The sequence below is a fragment of the Phyllostomus discolor genome, chromosome 7 (assembly GCF_004126475.2).
Source record: "Phyllostomus discolor isolate MPI-MPIP mPhyDis1 chromosome 7, mPhyDis1.pri.v3, whole genome shotgun sequence".
In the NCBI taxonomy this organism is placed as follows: domain Eukaryota; kingdom Metazoa; phylum Chordata; class Mammalia; order Chiroptera; family Phyllostomidae; genus Phyllostomus; species Phyllostomus discolor.
The window spans coordinates 9,226,473-9,242,498 of NC_040909.2; the positions used below are offsets into that span (position 1 = coordinate 9,226,473).

The 16,026-nt window shown below is 46.8% G+C and overlaps 1 protein-coding gene across 1 annotated transcript in view; it reads left to right on the forward strand.

Annotated features, from left to right (window-relative positions):
• The window catches only part of ULK4 (unc-51 like kinase 4), a 317,975-nt gene that overhangs the window by 174,586 nt on the left and 127,363 nt on the right, over positions 1–16,026 (forward strand).

Sequence of the window (16,026 nt, forward strand, 5' to 3'; positions counted from 1 at the left end):
TAAAACGAGACTGGATGGGGTTGAGGGTGCCTTGACTTTGCATCTTACACATATCTGCAATATTACTATTTAAAACAGTTTTTTAAGGTTTTACTTGTTCAGAGCAGTTTTAGGTTTAAAACAAAATCTAGGGGGAAGTACAGAGATTTCCCATGGAACCCTCGCCTCTCCACAGGTAGAGAGTATCTCGGTATTGCCTCAGAATCTTTCTTTTTTTCTGGTGAAGGAAGTACTCATTTAATTTTACCTTTTGAAAGCCAGAACAGATAATTACTTCTGTCAAGCTTTTTTTGGCCCTTATGGAAATAATCAAGTGATGTTTCCTTGGATCTGGTTACGTGCTGGATTATATTTAATAGTTTGCATAATGTTAAACCATCCCAGCATGTGAGCCAGTAACCACAGTTAATCATGATCTATTATTATTCTGTAGTTGTGCTACCAAAGTGTTTTGCTAAGTTTTTTTTTCAGGATTTTTACTTGCCATTTATGGGTGTGACTGGTCTGTAGTTTTGTTTCTTGTTCTTGATAGAATACAATTTTTTGCTAGATTTTGGTGTTAACACTAAATTGCTTCTTTACAAAAAAGGAAATTGTTCCTCCTTCTGTGGTTCTGGAAGTATTCAAGAATCACTGGAATGACCAATTCCTTAAACGCGTAGTGGAATTTCTTCTGGCTGCTGCTGTGTCTTGGAGGCGACTTAGCGGTTGCTCCTCGACACCTCCCTCTATTTCTATAAAGACAGCAAACCCTTTCCCCTCTCCCCATCTCGTACGGAGTCAGTTTTAGCCAACTGAGTTCTCCTAGAAAGTTTCATTCCATGCACACCTTCAACTCCGTCGCCCTAGATTGGGGACGGGTGGGGCGGCTTCTGAGAGGAGAGGCGCAAATCCTATTGCTGTGCGACCCGGGCTCTGGGGCTTCCTGTGACAGCATCAGTAGGGACAAAGGGCATGATGAGTCTGGGGACCTTAAGGGTGGGGGTCAGGCTATGAGCATAGTGGGGTGAGGAAGGGTAGCGGCGTTCCTGGAGTACAAGGAGCCTAGGAACTCCTCCCCGGCCCCTGCTAGTTGGGGGGTAGAGGGGTGGGGATGGTCCATGGGGTCTGCAGAGGTAGATACCAGTCTGACTTGCTGTCATACTCTGCCGCCCTCCAAACAACTTGGCTGCTAAATGTGTGGGCGGATTTATTTCCCCCCAAAGTCGGGTAAAGATGCGATGGGTGTTTGCAAACCCAGAGCGTGCGTATTCGGGCTCAGTGGAGCGCGAGGAGTCCCTGCCGCCCTGCTGCTTGCACGGGCTTGACTGCAGGCGGGTGGTTTGCATGAAGGCTTCTTGTTCGTCTTTACTGTGCATCAGTTCTGGCTCAGAAGGTGGTTTATATAGTCATCGCGTTTCGTGTAGAATGAAACTTCCTATTCCAGACAGACAGAGGTATTTCCAATAGTGATACCTTAAAAATCACCGCTGTCTGAGAGAGCTGTAATAGAGATGAAGTATCATCAATGGAAAGGATCGTTCCCACCCTCCAGCACCTCAGACCCCACACCGCAGTCAGCGGCGGGGTGGGCTCCAAGGCACATGTCTGCCCCCCCCCATTTTAGTATCCCTGAAGGTCAGCCCATGGACCCTGCTTTCCAGGTGGTGGTCCTGACGAGGTTCCTGCTGCCAGCATGGGCCGCTGAACCTGCCGGCGGTGTAGGCACCCCGGAAGCAACCCCACGAAGGGAGGACCCTCAGCCGCGCCCTCCCGTGCCGGGCCCTGATGGGACAGGGCGTGCGGGCCGACAGGACTGGACGGTTCTGAGTCAGCCTCCAAAGGGGAGACCTTCTGAGAAAACCTCAACCGGTTCATTTTACTTCTGGGTTTTTGTTTTTTTTTTTTTGGTATGTATACAGCCAACATGTGAGAAACACCCTATGAAAGTGAGTCTCAGAGAGCACGTGCCTTGAGTATAAGACGGAGGTCTAAGGGACACAGCACGTGGCAGTGCGGTTGGCCGCATTTTCTCTCAGACTCGGCGAGGGCTGGGGGGCAGGAGGCACCAGGGCCTCCGGACGGTGTCTGCCGCCCGGCGGGCAGGCCACGGGGTCACAGACTCTGGTCCTTAGCTATCAACACACCACTGGCACGCAACCGTGTTATGTAACTCAGGCTTCTTGTTTGAAAGTTTTCGTTTTTAAATGAGCCATTTAGAGAGAGCATTCTAAGACAAAGAAAGACTTGTTGGCATTTGAAAAATATCAGAGTTACTAACATTGGGAAGCTGGCTGCTGGCTTGCCCCAGCGCGCCGACCTTCTGATGATGGATGTTAATTCCAGCTTCCGCTTCACCAGCCGACCTGTCAGTGTGGTGGGGCTATGTGGCACCCCATGAGCAGCAGCCCCCCAAACGTGGCCCCTCCAAAGAAGCATTTAAGGAAACTGCTTGTCTCCACTGGTGTATGGTGTGTCCGGAATCAAAAACACTCCTTTCTTACCAGGTTTGTGATAAAGCTTTCTACACTGGTGCTCACTCAGGAGCCTAGAAGATCACCCTGAGAGCTGATGGGGCTTGGAAATGTGCTTGGTGGCTGCCTTAGGTTTCTCACTTGTACGAATGACATGCAAAGTAACGTTGTGCAGGAGGGGTTGACAGACTTTCCCTGCGAAGGACCAGCTGGGAAATGCTTCAGGTTTGTAGGCTCTGGGGTCTCTGCTACCGCCTGACGCTGCCGTTGCAGCGGGAGAGCAGCCAGAGCGCATCCGTAGAGGAACGGACATGGAAAGCTTATTTGTCTTTCTCATTATGACCCACCCCGATGGTGTGACGTGATAGCTGGCTTACGTGGTTTGGAGTCTCATGCCCCTAACGGCTGATGATGCGGAGCATCTTTTCGTGGGCTTGTGGGCTATTTGGGTATCTTCTATGGCAAAATGTCTGTTCAGATTGGATTGTCCTTTTACTATTATTATGGAAATTCTTCTGCTTGAATTTAAAAAAATTCAAATATTTTCATTGCATTGCTGTCTACTAGGAATTTCAGAGATGACTTGTGGGGGACCAGCCTTGGGCACGGAGGATATCAGGGGGGGAGATGAGAAGAGAATTCTGGCTTGTTTTTCCTGTAGCACCAGCCAGAGCGGTCACGTTAGGGGCCCGTCTTCCCACATCGCTCCCTGCACTGGCTGCAGGCCGCTTTCGGGAGCAACCCTGGGGCCGTGCGCAGCATGCAGCCCTGACTTCAGGCCACGCACTTTGCCCTCCGCTGTCCGCGTGTGGCCGCGTCCGCCTGACCTCCGTCTCTGTCGTGGCCTGGGCTTCCCCCACCCCACGCCTCCCCACGAACCGTCCCCCAGCCCAGCCTGCTTCCTCTGGAGCTCAGCTCAAACTCCGCTTTCTCAGGGAAGCCCTTCTGGGCGCCCCACATTCTCTGTTGTTGCACTTACCACGCTCGTAATTAAAATAGGAATCACGTCTCAGTGGACTTGCCTCATGATTTCTCTGTGTGAGTCCTGACAAGTCCCCAGACTCTTCTCGAACGGCAGACACAGAGTTAGCTATTCAGGTTGCAGGCGGACTTCGTGTGTAGAATGTGGGAGGAGATGGTCTCTCCCTGGGGACTGAGTGTGCGGCCTTTCTCTTCAGTGCAGCCTGTCAGGGAGTCACGTTTAATTGCTGTGTTATTGGGCTGGCAATTTCTTGTTGCATCCCCACGTCTTATGACCCAGCTCTTCGAGTCAATTATCTTTTAATCCATAGGCTCAACAAATATACCAGTTTCTAAAAAAAAAAAAAAAAAAGGAATCATGTCATTAATTGACTAATGTCCACAGCATCTTCTAGAAAGAAAGCCCCGTGAGGACAGGAGTCTGCCTGTGCCGTTCACGACTGAGTCCCCCACGCAGCTCCGGGAGCATGGCGGTTGCCCGGCCCGCGTGCACCGGCTGCACAAATGCTAGTGGGCACTCAGGGTGGCGCTCACGGTCCCGTTCCAGAATAAGTGCTTTGTGCCTCTGCACCTGCCCCTGGTCTGGGCCACAGAATGCCCTGTCCCCCGACTTCTGACTTCGCCTCTAGGGATGCGCTGTCTGTTGTTTCTTCTCTCCGCGTGTATTTATCGAGACTCCGATGCACGTAAGAGGTGATGTGATTGTTTTTTTTAAGGCCACCAGAGTGAACACCACGGGGGCTGCTGACGGACTCTTCCCGAGTCTCACTTCTCGAGCCCAGCCGGCTAATCTCCCCGGGTGGTTTGGTCACTTGGAGCACAGTGACAGCCACTGGCAGAGACTGGGACAGAGGTCATCATCTCGGATGTAGCAGAGTGATTTTCAGAGCTACAGACTTAGAAGCAGATATCCCTCTCATTTTGTCGAAACTCAATTTTGAAAAGTGGGGAACCGTGTGTTAAGCAGATAGAAAGGTCCACTCTTTCTCACCGTTTCGCCGAGGGGGCGTGGCCTGCGTGCTGTCCCTCCCCTTCCCATGCACCTTCGCCAGAGCTCGGAGAGGCTCCCGCACATCTGAGAGTCTCCAAAGTACCAAAGCCAGGGTATCCCTTCTCCAAAAGGGTTTTTCCATATAAGAAAAGAGGAAGACATTTAACAAGCTCCTGACGAGATCAGATTAAAAACAGGTTAAAAATAGGAAGGAGGGACGTGTAGCAGGAGGTGTGAAGTGATAATCACGTCAGGGGATGGTGCAGAATGAGACGCACCTCCTAAAAATATCTCAAAGCGCTGCCGAGAGAACTCTGACGCTGCGGTCTGGAAAAGAAGTCGTGAGTCCATTATCGAGGGAAGGAGTTGAGAAGTTAGTTCGGGTGGGGTGGTCGCTGGGTGGGATCCTGGGCCTGCAATCGGATGAGGTCCTTTTGGACCTTCACCTCTCTAGGATAATGACACCCATTTTATAGGTATATTTTTGAGGGTTACATGGTAATGCATGTAAATGTGTCATGTATTATTAATAACATTGGCATAAGTATTTAAAAATAAGCACTAAAAATAGCCACGCGGTCCTTGCACGAGACTCTGGAGGAAGCAGATTGTTGGTGCGGGAGAAACGGAGCCGGTACCGTCAGCCCTCGCAGAGGGGTCACCCACGCTCTCTCCAGAGAGGCTGCAGCGCCGAGTGCCAGAAACTCCACGAACAGGGTTGCAGAGCCCTGTACAAAATCTGTTATTTGTGGGATTCTCTCTTTCCAGCTGTATGGAGCTACAGCTGATGTTACATTGTGTAACTTTGTGGTGTGCAGTGTACTGACTGGGTGCACTTATTTATTGCAAAACCACATCACGTCGTGTAATTACGATTCCTTTTTCGTGGTAAGAACACTTAGGCACTCCTCTCTCAGACATTTCCACGTGAGCAATGCAGTGCCATTAACTGTAATCGCCGTGCCGTGCCTCCTCAGGTCTTCAGAACCTGCTCATCGTGTACCTGGACGGTGGTGCTCAGGACACTGTCCCTAAGTAGTTACAGAGAAGGAAGGGTGTTTAAGATCTTAGCATGGAGACCGCCTCCGTGACAGAAAGAGGAGTAGGGGGTTTCAGAAGTAGAGACAAGCAAGTTTGTCTTAACGCAATGCTGCTGCTGTTAGTTTGTGATGATTGAGAAAAGCAGGGGCTCGTCAGGGAAGCATTGCAGGTGAGACAGAGGCTGCCCAGCTCTAAGCTCCCCCGTGGTGAGGCCAGTGGGCACCTGCAGAGGTGGGCCCGGGGACGGACCAGAGCCCCCTCTTCACACTTGCACCCTTCTCTCCTGTGAAGCAGGAGGATGTTCACTCTGGGAGTCGCTCCCAAAGGCCGGCCTCCTCCTAGTGAAAGCTCCAGGGCATCCACTTCCTGTGAAGGTGAGAAAGCTCTTCCCAAAACAATCTGAAGACTCCAGTGTGGAGAGGTCAACTTCCGGGCAGAGTGAGGAGGACTCCAACTGGGAGCGACACAGCCTTGGAGGGAGACCTCACGGAGAAGCAGAAGTGTTCATTGCCAGGGCTGGCTGGCAGGGGGCTGGCTCCTGGCCTCCCGAACCCCTTCACAGCCCTAGAGACGCTGCGATCCTCTCCTGCACTCGCTAATGTTTGCAAACGTTCCCTCCTCTCCAGGCTTGGAAAGCGGAGAAGGAGTTAATGAAATGAAAGAACACTATTAAGATGCAAATAGATTTCTCTTTAAGCGCTTTCACAATGTGCTGAAACACACATTTACTCTTATTCGCTTCTGTGTGGGCTGCTGACGCTCGGGAACTGGCGATGGAAATGTGGAATCAAGCAGGTTATACCCTCATGGAGAGAGACAGCTAACATCTGGCGCTTCCTTTTTCCCTGTAAATGGCACCGTCAGCGCCGCATCATAACTGTAACACCTTCTCTTTTATATCCTTAGTTTTAGAGAAGGGAAAAAAAATGTCACATCGGGCAACAATTACAGTAGCACATTGCTGCCATATTCCGCAAACAGTAGGGCGTTTAAAGTGAAGGCAGTTCTTAATGGGATTCGAACAGTAATAAAAGTTTATGGAGGAGTTTAATAACTCATCTCCAGACCGTGGAGCAAAGCTAACGGTCAGCGTTCATGGGTGAAGTCTTCCACTGGTCCCACTGTCTGCTGCTTTGACTTTTAGCCAAATGTCAAGAGGTCACTTAGAGGTAACACGCATCTTACTGGAAAAGCTTGTAGAATCTTGCACACTCAAAAAAAAAATGAGTCCCCAAAGAGCGATGACCTAGCATTAATGTTTTTAACAGCGTATAAGGCATCAGTTCTTTCCGTTTACAGATACGTGAGTGAGTGATTGTCATACAATAAAAGGATCTTCTCGTCTATATAAGCACCGGACTTTGGACTTCATCCAGTCTTTTTCTCTAGGTGTCTCTTGGGTATCAGCTATAAATAGTTGGATAAATCATATGCCATTTACCTCCCATTCTGCTAACAACCTCCCCCCATAATGGAGCCCTCCGGGGCTTCCTAGTTTGTCCTCCCTCACTCCTAACAGCTCTGACAGTGTCCCATGCCCAGACTTCTTTTCTGCCGGAGACCGTGGTTCTGATCTCGGTTTTGTTTCCTTCCATAACCCTTTTTTGAATCACAGAGTGTTCAGAGTTGGAGTATCACTAAGGATCATTGACTCACACCCCTCGTTGCACAGGTGATGAGGGCGAGGGCGTCAGGGTGCAGAACTGTATCTCAGGGCCATGCAGCGACGGGGACGGCCCAGAGAAGTGGAGCTTCTACCCCGAGCCCTTTCCTGCGCCAGCCCTGAAGGCTGGCTCAGCTCCCTTATCAGGAAGCAAGTTGCAGCCAAGGCACCCTGAGGTGTTCTTTCCTGCCTGCCATTTGGAACCACGCTTCTGCTTTGGTTTGGCTTGGCTTGTTGTTGATGAAGGGGACCAGAGCCCTGCCCCGTCTGATTAAGGCTGATATGTAATATCACCGGTGCCTCGGGGCGCCTTCCTTATAGACACAGGTCAGCACCTTCCCCCCTGATGTCCTCGGTGACCAATGACGTGCATTCACGCTGCTTTAAAGACATCTGGCCGGTGTTTAGAGAGCAAAGCCGTGCATTCTCAGTCCCGGGCTCCCGCCAGGTGTGCTCTCCCGCTGGGGACGGTGTTCCCGTGCTGCTGTGAGGTGCATCTGCTGGGGGAAACCTGGCAGTCAGTTGCTCTCAGGGAAATTTCAAATTTGTACTCTCCTACAACGAGAGATGTTATATTTAAAATAGAGAAGAAAGGCGACCGCATTTTGCCGTGTATGACGTGCACAAAAACGTGGGCGCACATTAACACACGGCAAAGCACGGTGGTGATTTTTCTGGTAGAACACAGGATGTGTCGTTTTTGCTCAGTAAATACTTGTTCAATGAATTAGTGAAAGCGAACAAATGAAGTTCAAAAATTATAGTAATTAAAGGTAATTGTAAGTGGCGATGAGAGAATCAGGCAACAAAGAATAGGAATAATAATAATAATAATAATAATAATAATAATAAAGTGGGACCCCAAATGGCATTTGTTTCCCGGAGACCAAGCTGTCTGGCAGAGAACGGTGTTGACGGGCTTCACCTCTGACCCCGGCTGTCAGGCGGGCACGGTGGACGTGACTTAGGCGGAGCCGCCCCTCGGTCCCAGGGAGTCCACAGAGGGGCTGTCAGAATGGCGGCATGGAAGCAGACACCTGCTTCTGGACGTGTGGGCTATTTTTCCTTAAAGGTGAGGAGTCTGAGGTCTGCAAGTGATGCTATAGACTCATCTATCGTTGCAGGGGCAAAAATGTATGGGTAAATAAGTTTGAGCATTCTCACAGGTCCCTGTCTCAACTGCGTAGTAAAATCAAAATAAAGAAAAACAGCATCACAATTTCCTCCTCGAATGTAAACTTTCCAATCAAACATGTCTAATTCTTTTCTGCTTTAAAATAGCCTGATGCTCCCTGGCTGGTGTAGCTCAGTGGATTGAGCACAGGCTGCGAACCAGAGGGTCACTGGTTCTGTCCCCAGTCAGGGCACAAGCCTGGGTTGAGGGCCAGGTCCCCAGTGGGGGCCGTGTGAGAGGCAACCACACATTGATGTTTCTCTCCCTCTCTTTCTCCCTCCCTTCCCCTCTCTTTAAAAATAAATAAAATCTTAAAAAAATAAAACAGCCTGATGTAAGTCCCTTTGTAGTGTGTTCAAAATCCACCTCCCTCCTGGGACAGTTTCTCTCCCCCCGCCCCCCAAAACAGGGTCTGAATCTGCAGGGGCACTTTGTGTGTTCTTGGGGGGGGGGGTGGGGAAGAGTGGGGCTCCTTGGGTCCCCTGATGAGATGAGATGAGATGCAATGGAAATAAGCATTACCTTAAACTACTTTTATGTATTTTAATGGTATTGCATGCCTTTTAGTTTTTAATCAAAAAATGCCTCATTATTTTTAAAATGTGATTTAGAATTTTACGATAGAGCAGTTTGCAGATTTAATTTAGTTTATTTTAGTGGACTTTATCTGTTTAGAACGGTTCAGTTCACTGAACTCTGTATCGAACAATTCTGTGGATTTAGTGAAATGCCCATAGTCCTGTGGCCACCATTACAGTGTCATACAGAGTAGATTCACCACCCTCAAAATCCCCCGTGTCCCACCTGTCTGTCCCTCTTTCCTCCCGCCCCAAGCCCCGATCCCTTTCATCCCTCCATGTGTTCCCTTTTCCATAACGTCTCATCATTGAATCATCCAGGATGTAGCCTTTTCCCACGGGCCGCTTTCCCTAACAATGTGCATTTAAGGTTTTGTGTGTGTGTGTGTGTGTGTGTGTGTGGCTTGATAGCTCATTTCTTTCTATTGCTGAATAATATTCGATTATATGTATCATATATATTCCTTTAACATGCCATCAGGTTACCACCGATTGTTTATCCACTTACTTATTGAAAAACATCTTGGTTGCTTCCCAGTTTTGACCTTCTGAATTAAACGACTGTAAACGTTTGTGTAAAGTTTTTGTGTGGACTTCAGTTTCCAGCTCACTGGAGTAAACACCAAGGTGCACAGTTGCTGGATTGCATAGCATTCCTGTGTTTGGTTTCAGAGAGTGCCTGCTGCCTTCTGAAGCGGTGGCACCGCCCTCCACTCCCACTGGCGGCGTGCAAGCTCCTGCTGCACGTGCTCCCCAGCACGTGACGCCGGCAGTGTTTGGATGTCTGCCCTTCTAATACGTTTGTGGTGGGATCTCGTTGTTGTTTTGATCTGCAATTCCCTAATGACATATAATGTGGGGCGTCTTATCACATGCCTGTTTGCCATCTGGGTGTCTTCTTTGATGAAGTGTGTTCAGATCTTTTGCCCGTTTCTTTTAATTGGGTTGTTTGTTTTCTTATTGTGGAGCTCTAAGGATTCTTTGTGTATTTTGGATGCAAGTCCTTTCTCGGTGATGTGTTTTGCAAATACGCTCTCCCAGTCTGCGGCCCGCCCTTTTATCTTCTCCCGGTTTGGTTTTGGTGCTCGGTTTTCATGGTTGTGGTGGCTGAAACGCCAGCCCCGTAACAGTACACAGATCTGCGTGGAGAATGTGCCGCACCGACTCTGCTTCCTAATTACACTCATGTTCAGAACCACACACCACCTATCAAAGATTTTTAAATAATTCATTTAGTAAACTTTCATTTTTCCAAAATATTGCCTAAACTTACAAACTAACTAGAACATGTTTCATTCTTATATAGATTCAAGACCTGCTAGGGTTTCCTTGAAAAACGTTTAAATGGGTGTGGAAATAGCTTTGAAATTTTAACATGTTTCAGTTACATCTCTGGAGCTCTAGCTCTAGCATGCAGCAATCAAGTGCACTCATTTTAAGCATTCAGAGCAATGAGTTTGTACATGCGTGTGCACACGGAAAACCAGCACAGAGGTCTAGGCGAAGAAAGGTTGCCACCCTGGAATCTCCTGCAACTGCCTTGCCAGTCCACGCTCGCACCCACAGCTAATCCGTATTCTGACGTCTGTCACCATTGATTGGTTTTGTCCTTGCGCTTCATATAAAAGAAACAAAATACACTGACTTCCGTGTCTGGCTACATTCACGGAATAATTTCTGTGAGAGTTAGCCATGTCGTTCTTTATATAACTGTTTATCTTTTCCTGCTGATGGACGTCGGCTTGCCTTCAGTGTATTGCTGCTGTTACGAATAAAGCTACCATTAACCTTGTGCATGCCTTTTTGTGGACACGGGCCCTCCTTTGTTGTGTGTATGCAGAAACACACATGCACACAAACACGTGAACATACATACACCCGTGAGTGGAAATGCTGAATCGCACAGAAGGCACACATTAACCAGTCTTATCGTAGATTTTGCAAAACAGTTTTCTCAAGTGTGGTGCTGATTTGTACATGACCTGGCAATGTAAGAGAATTCCAATTGCTCTAGATACTTGGTATGTAGTATCTCATATTTTAATAGGTAACATTTCATGTACAGATCGCCATTTGGAGATCCTCTTTTGTGCCTATGCATGTCTTTTACTCATTTCTAAAACTGGCTTGCTTGTGTTTTTCTTGCTGATGGGTGAGTTTCTTTATTGTAGGTAAGATGCCTTTGTTGGGTATGTGTATTGCAAATATTTTCTTCAAATCAAAATTCAAATTTCTTTAATTCAGAAGTATGCCTTTAATACCCTTCAGTGGGAGACTTAATTAGCAGATGTTTTTAATTTAATGAAATCTAATTTATATTTTTTATGGTTAATGCTTTTTTGCACTTTAAGCAATTTTTGCCTGTGTCAGTCATAAAGATATTCTCTTATGCTTTCTTCTAGAAGCTTTATTATTTACTTTTTATATGTATATCTATCTAACTTCTTAAATTAACTTTTGTATATGGTGCAATAGCTCACCATATGGTCATAGCTCATTTTTATCTTCTTATTTAAAATCCTCTCCTCTTTGTCTAATCTTTCTTAAGATATAGATTTGAGATTTTTAGGGAATAAATTTTCTAATTACAATGCATTCAGATATCTAACTTAAATGTCATGACATACATAGCAAGGTTTGTTGTAACAGTAGTAGTTTTCATAATTTAAAGTTTTTTAGCTGATTTCTCCTCCGTTTGGATTAGGTTCTCCTTATTTTTACCATGTTAATGCGGCTGAGGAAAACTCTAGGCAGTAGAATTGCTCTGATTTTTTTGTTGTTGTTGTTTGGTTGTGTTTGTGTTATTACTGTTACCTTCGATTCATTCATTCATTCATTTACTTATTTTTCCAGGAACCACTGTAAGATACTTGCCTTCTCTTTGATTGTAACTTAGTTAAAACTGAATAACTGGTATATTCGTTTAACCAGACACATGGAAACCGCTGTCACGCCCCAGGGTGCTGAAATCGTCCGAAGCTCAGGGATCCCAGCCCCGCCTCCCCCTTTCCCTCTGGACTCCCAGGCACTGTTCTCTGTGCAGCAACGTGACATGCGGATCCACTGAAAAGGCCAGTTGTTGTTGCTTTGGTAAAAATCATTGTAAGTCAAATTCAGATATTTTGTTATCCCACCCCAGGGGGTCATTTGGAGACTTGCGATCTAAAATGACAAAAACACTAGGTCAAGTAACAGACAACAGGGAAATGATTTATTAATGAAGGAGTCAGGATTGGAAGGCAAGAAAATTAACCCGAGAGGAAAAGTAAACAGAGGCGTTGATGGTGCATTTAGGGAAATATGAAGAAAAATCTTAGAAGACTTCAAAGAGGAGGCAGGCAAGAAAGAGCAAATGCAGCCCTCACCACTGCAAGGAAAACAGCGACCACAGCCCAGGATTTCTGCAAAGCCCCCCCACTGCGTGGCTCCAAATTCGGAAAAAAATATGGCTTCAACAATTAAAAAAAAAAAAAGAATGTCACTACATCCTTGCCAGCTTTTGGTCTCGCTCCTCCAGAATGCTGTCTCCACACCTAGGAAACCCATCTATCTCCCTGTCTGCTCAGCCTGCTCCGACTGCGGGAACCATGGCCCCCAGGGCCCAGCAATGGCTGGGGGGACGCACTTGGCAGCCTGCAGCCCCTTCTCTCTGGCCTCTCTCCCCCCCACCCCCCCACCCCCCGCGGCCGGCCTGGCGTTTTCTCACCTGGCTTTCTCTCACCTGGCTTTCTCCCTTCACACTCACTGCCACGCCAGAAAATGCCTTCACATTCCCTCCCAGTCTAGCAGCGTAGGATGAAGGAGCTCTTATGTAGACCGATAAAAAAATGTGAATGTGCCTTGCAATTTCACATTAAGATGGTTGCGTTAATTCATGTACTCTGGCAGGCATTTCTAGTTTAGTTTTTCTTGCTTATATGGACAATTAAAATAATAACACAACAGAAAATGCATTTGACAAAACATAACACATTTATAATTTTGAAACTGTTGGCTTAGTAAGATTGGAAGGGGATTGATTACCCTGGTTGGATAAAGAATACCTCCAAAAGAACTCAAGTGAGTGTCACGTTAGTGTTGGAATGGTGAGGATTGCACCCCGAGATAACAAAGACATCTGCCATCACTGCTTTTCTAAACAGCACACTGGAGGTCCTAGCCGGTGCCGCAGGGTGAGAGGGGGAACGGAGGCATGAGGATTGGTGAGACGGCAATAAAACTACCATTCTTTTTACATGACCCACCAGAATCCATGCAGTATTGTTACCGGTTACAAGGTCAATATAAAATCAACTGATAAGATCAATTATAAAAAAATCAATCATGTTTCTACCAACCATAAAAAAAAATTTAAGGATGATTACGTTTATAGTTGCACCTCAAAATTTAAGGAACTCAGAGTAAATTTAAAGGACAAAATGTGTATAAACCGATAAATGAAGCACCAAGCAGCAAGTGCAGGGGCGTGCACAGCACAGTGTGTGTGAAGACAAGAGTGGAAACCGCTCACACACCCCCTCACTCTGGAATGTGGAACTCCTCCGTGACGTCGGCACTCGGTGGGTGCTCCATAGCTGCGAGCATGGTGAACTACAGACAGCTTCCGTCAGCACAGTGGGAGTGGGGCTCGTGAACCAACGTCACTCGTGAGTCCGGGCATACAAACCGCAAAGCCAGGCCAGGCCGCTCAGCTAATGTCGTTGATGTCAGAAGTCAGGAGTCATGACTTTGCAGGAGGGGGTGATGTCTGGAGGGGGCACAAGAGGATTCTGGGTGCTGGTGATTTTCTCTCTCAAGCCCCAGGCTGTTTACACGGGTGTGTTCAGTTTCGGAAAATTCACCTAGCTGTGCACTTAGAATATTTGTCATCTTTTGTATGTCTGCCACACATGAGCAAAAAGTTTCTCTGAGATGTCTAATGTCGATAGTATATGCAGGTAGTGTGTAAACATCCGGTCTGTGTGTGCCCCAGATTCTGTACATCAGAGTGGTCGGTCACTTCTCACATGGTAACTCTCGGACCTTGTATGCCCAGCCAGCGCACGTGTGTGGACCACTCCCTCATCCATAGAGTGGGTGTGATGTCACTATCGTTGAGTTGTATTGAGAATTAATACAGCACATAGACGCCTTTGAGAAAGTGCTCCTTCCTTCTCTCTGACGGACAGCGTGTCCGTGTGTGTGTAAAAATTATATGCATGCGTACATATGTATCTGTAAAATATACAGGGTCCCGCACAAATAACGCCCCCTTTTATTATAAAATCTTTTATTACATAATCATAAGCATGTAATTCTGTTATATAACAATATCATACTCAAGCACACCACATGACATTTTAGAGGAAATGTTCGAATCAAAACTATAGAAAGTATATCACCCCTATTATCACCCTGCCGACCACACTCCAGCAGGCCCTCCTTCTCTTGGACCCTGTGTGTGTGTATACACATAGACACTCTTGGGTAAAATGCAACAACTCAGGTTTTTAAAATAATTTTTTAAAATTATTTATTTTAAACATGAAGGACCTTGGTGTTTTTAAAAAATTTTTTAGAGAGGGAAGGAAGGGAGAAAGACAAACATCAATGTGCGGTTGCTGGGGGCCGTGGCCTGCAACCCAGGCATGTGCCCTGACTGGGAATCGAACCTGCGATGCTTTGGTTCGCAGCCCGTGCTCAATCAATCCATTGAGCTACGCCAGGCAGGGGTAACAACTCAATTTTATATTAGAACTCATGACGAGATTCAAAATGAACTCTCTACCAGTGAAATGTTAACCTCTAAGTATGTTTACACTTTACATTTATGACCTAAGTATAACTATATATTTGTGTAGTTATGTTCAAATATAGAGCGTAGTTCATTGAATTTTTTTTCTTTTTACAGTGAGATTGTGGCCATATATTTTCCCCCTCTAAAAGCTATCATGTAGAATAAAACATGTCATTAGTCACATTTAGGTTGTTCGAGATGATAGGTTGGGATCTCATAATGATTTTTCTCTTTTTTTCAGCTTGTCAGATTTAATCAGTAGGTAATCAGGCATTGATGGAAAATGAAATTCCAAGTTACGCTCTACGCTTCCTTATTTGCATACGTCAGTCTGAAGACCTGAGCCACAATGCAACCCAAAATAAGAGAAATGGCTTGTATTTTCATTCACTATTAATTCACACGCTGATTTATTGAAATACTTGTTGAGCCCGCACTCACTGTAGATGAGGGAGGAGGTAAACCATCGGTGTCAAATGCGTGTCAGATCAAACACATAACACGGACCATGAGGCGGCGGGGCCTGTGGGAGAGGAGGGGTTGTGTGGAGGAGGGGCCTGAGTGGAGGGCAACAGGGCAGGCCTCTCTCTGAAGGCGACGTTTAAGCAAAGAGGGGAAGGAAGAAAGCGAGTCATCCCAGTGTGAAGGGGATGAGCATTTCGCTCCTGAATTTCCCAGTCTTAATTCAAAGTCCAGAGATCCAAGGTGGAAGATCCAAGAACGTCTCTCTGCTTCAGTGCTGTGCCCTTCTGTGTTTTGTTGTGGTAGCGTTGTTTTGGGATGTTTGGACCCAACCAAAAGGCCTTTTCCTGCTGCCGAAACCAGAGCTCTGATGCAAACAGCGGTTCTGAGTGGAGGTTCTGGGACTCAGCATCCTAGGTCTGGCTCCTCGCTCAGAGTCCTTGTTTGCTCTTGAAATGGAATTGCTTCACGAGTGAGGGTCAGATGTTTTAAGAACGGTGTTGTGTTGTGTCATTGTAGAATATTGGGATTCCTTTCTTTCTTTAAAAGACCAAAAATACCGAATGACTGATAAAGCATATATACTGATTAGACATATATATTTTAAGTTAAACACAATGTGAACAAGAGACATTAGCATTTAGGGTAATTTTTCAACCAAACTGAGTATTTTTTAATACTCTTCAACATTATAACCCAAATAGACAACCCCCACACCCCCCCCCAAAAAAATCAGGTGTCCTGTGACGTTAGCAGGGATCTCCCTCAGAATTTCAGAGTGGGCAGGACCTTCAGAGCTTTTCCAACCTGGTTCCTTCGTGTCGGTTGGGAGGTCTGGGGGCAGGCGGGGGCCCTGGAAAGCTAGAGCAGGCAGCAGTGACCTCTGGACTCCGAAACCAACACCCTT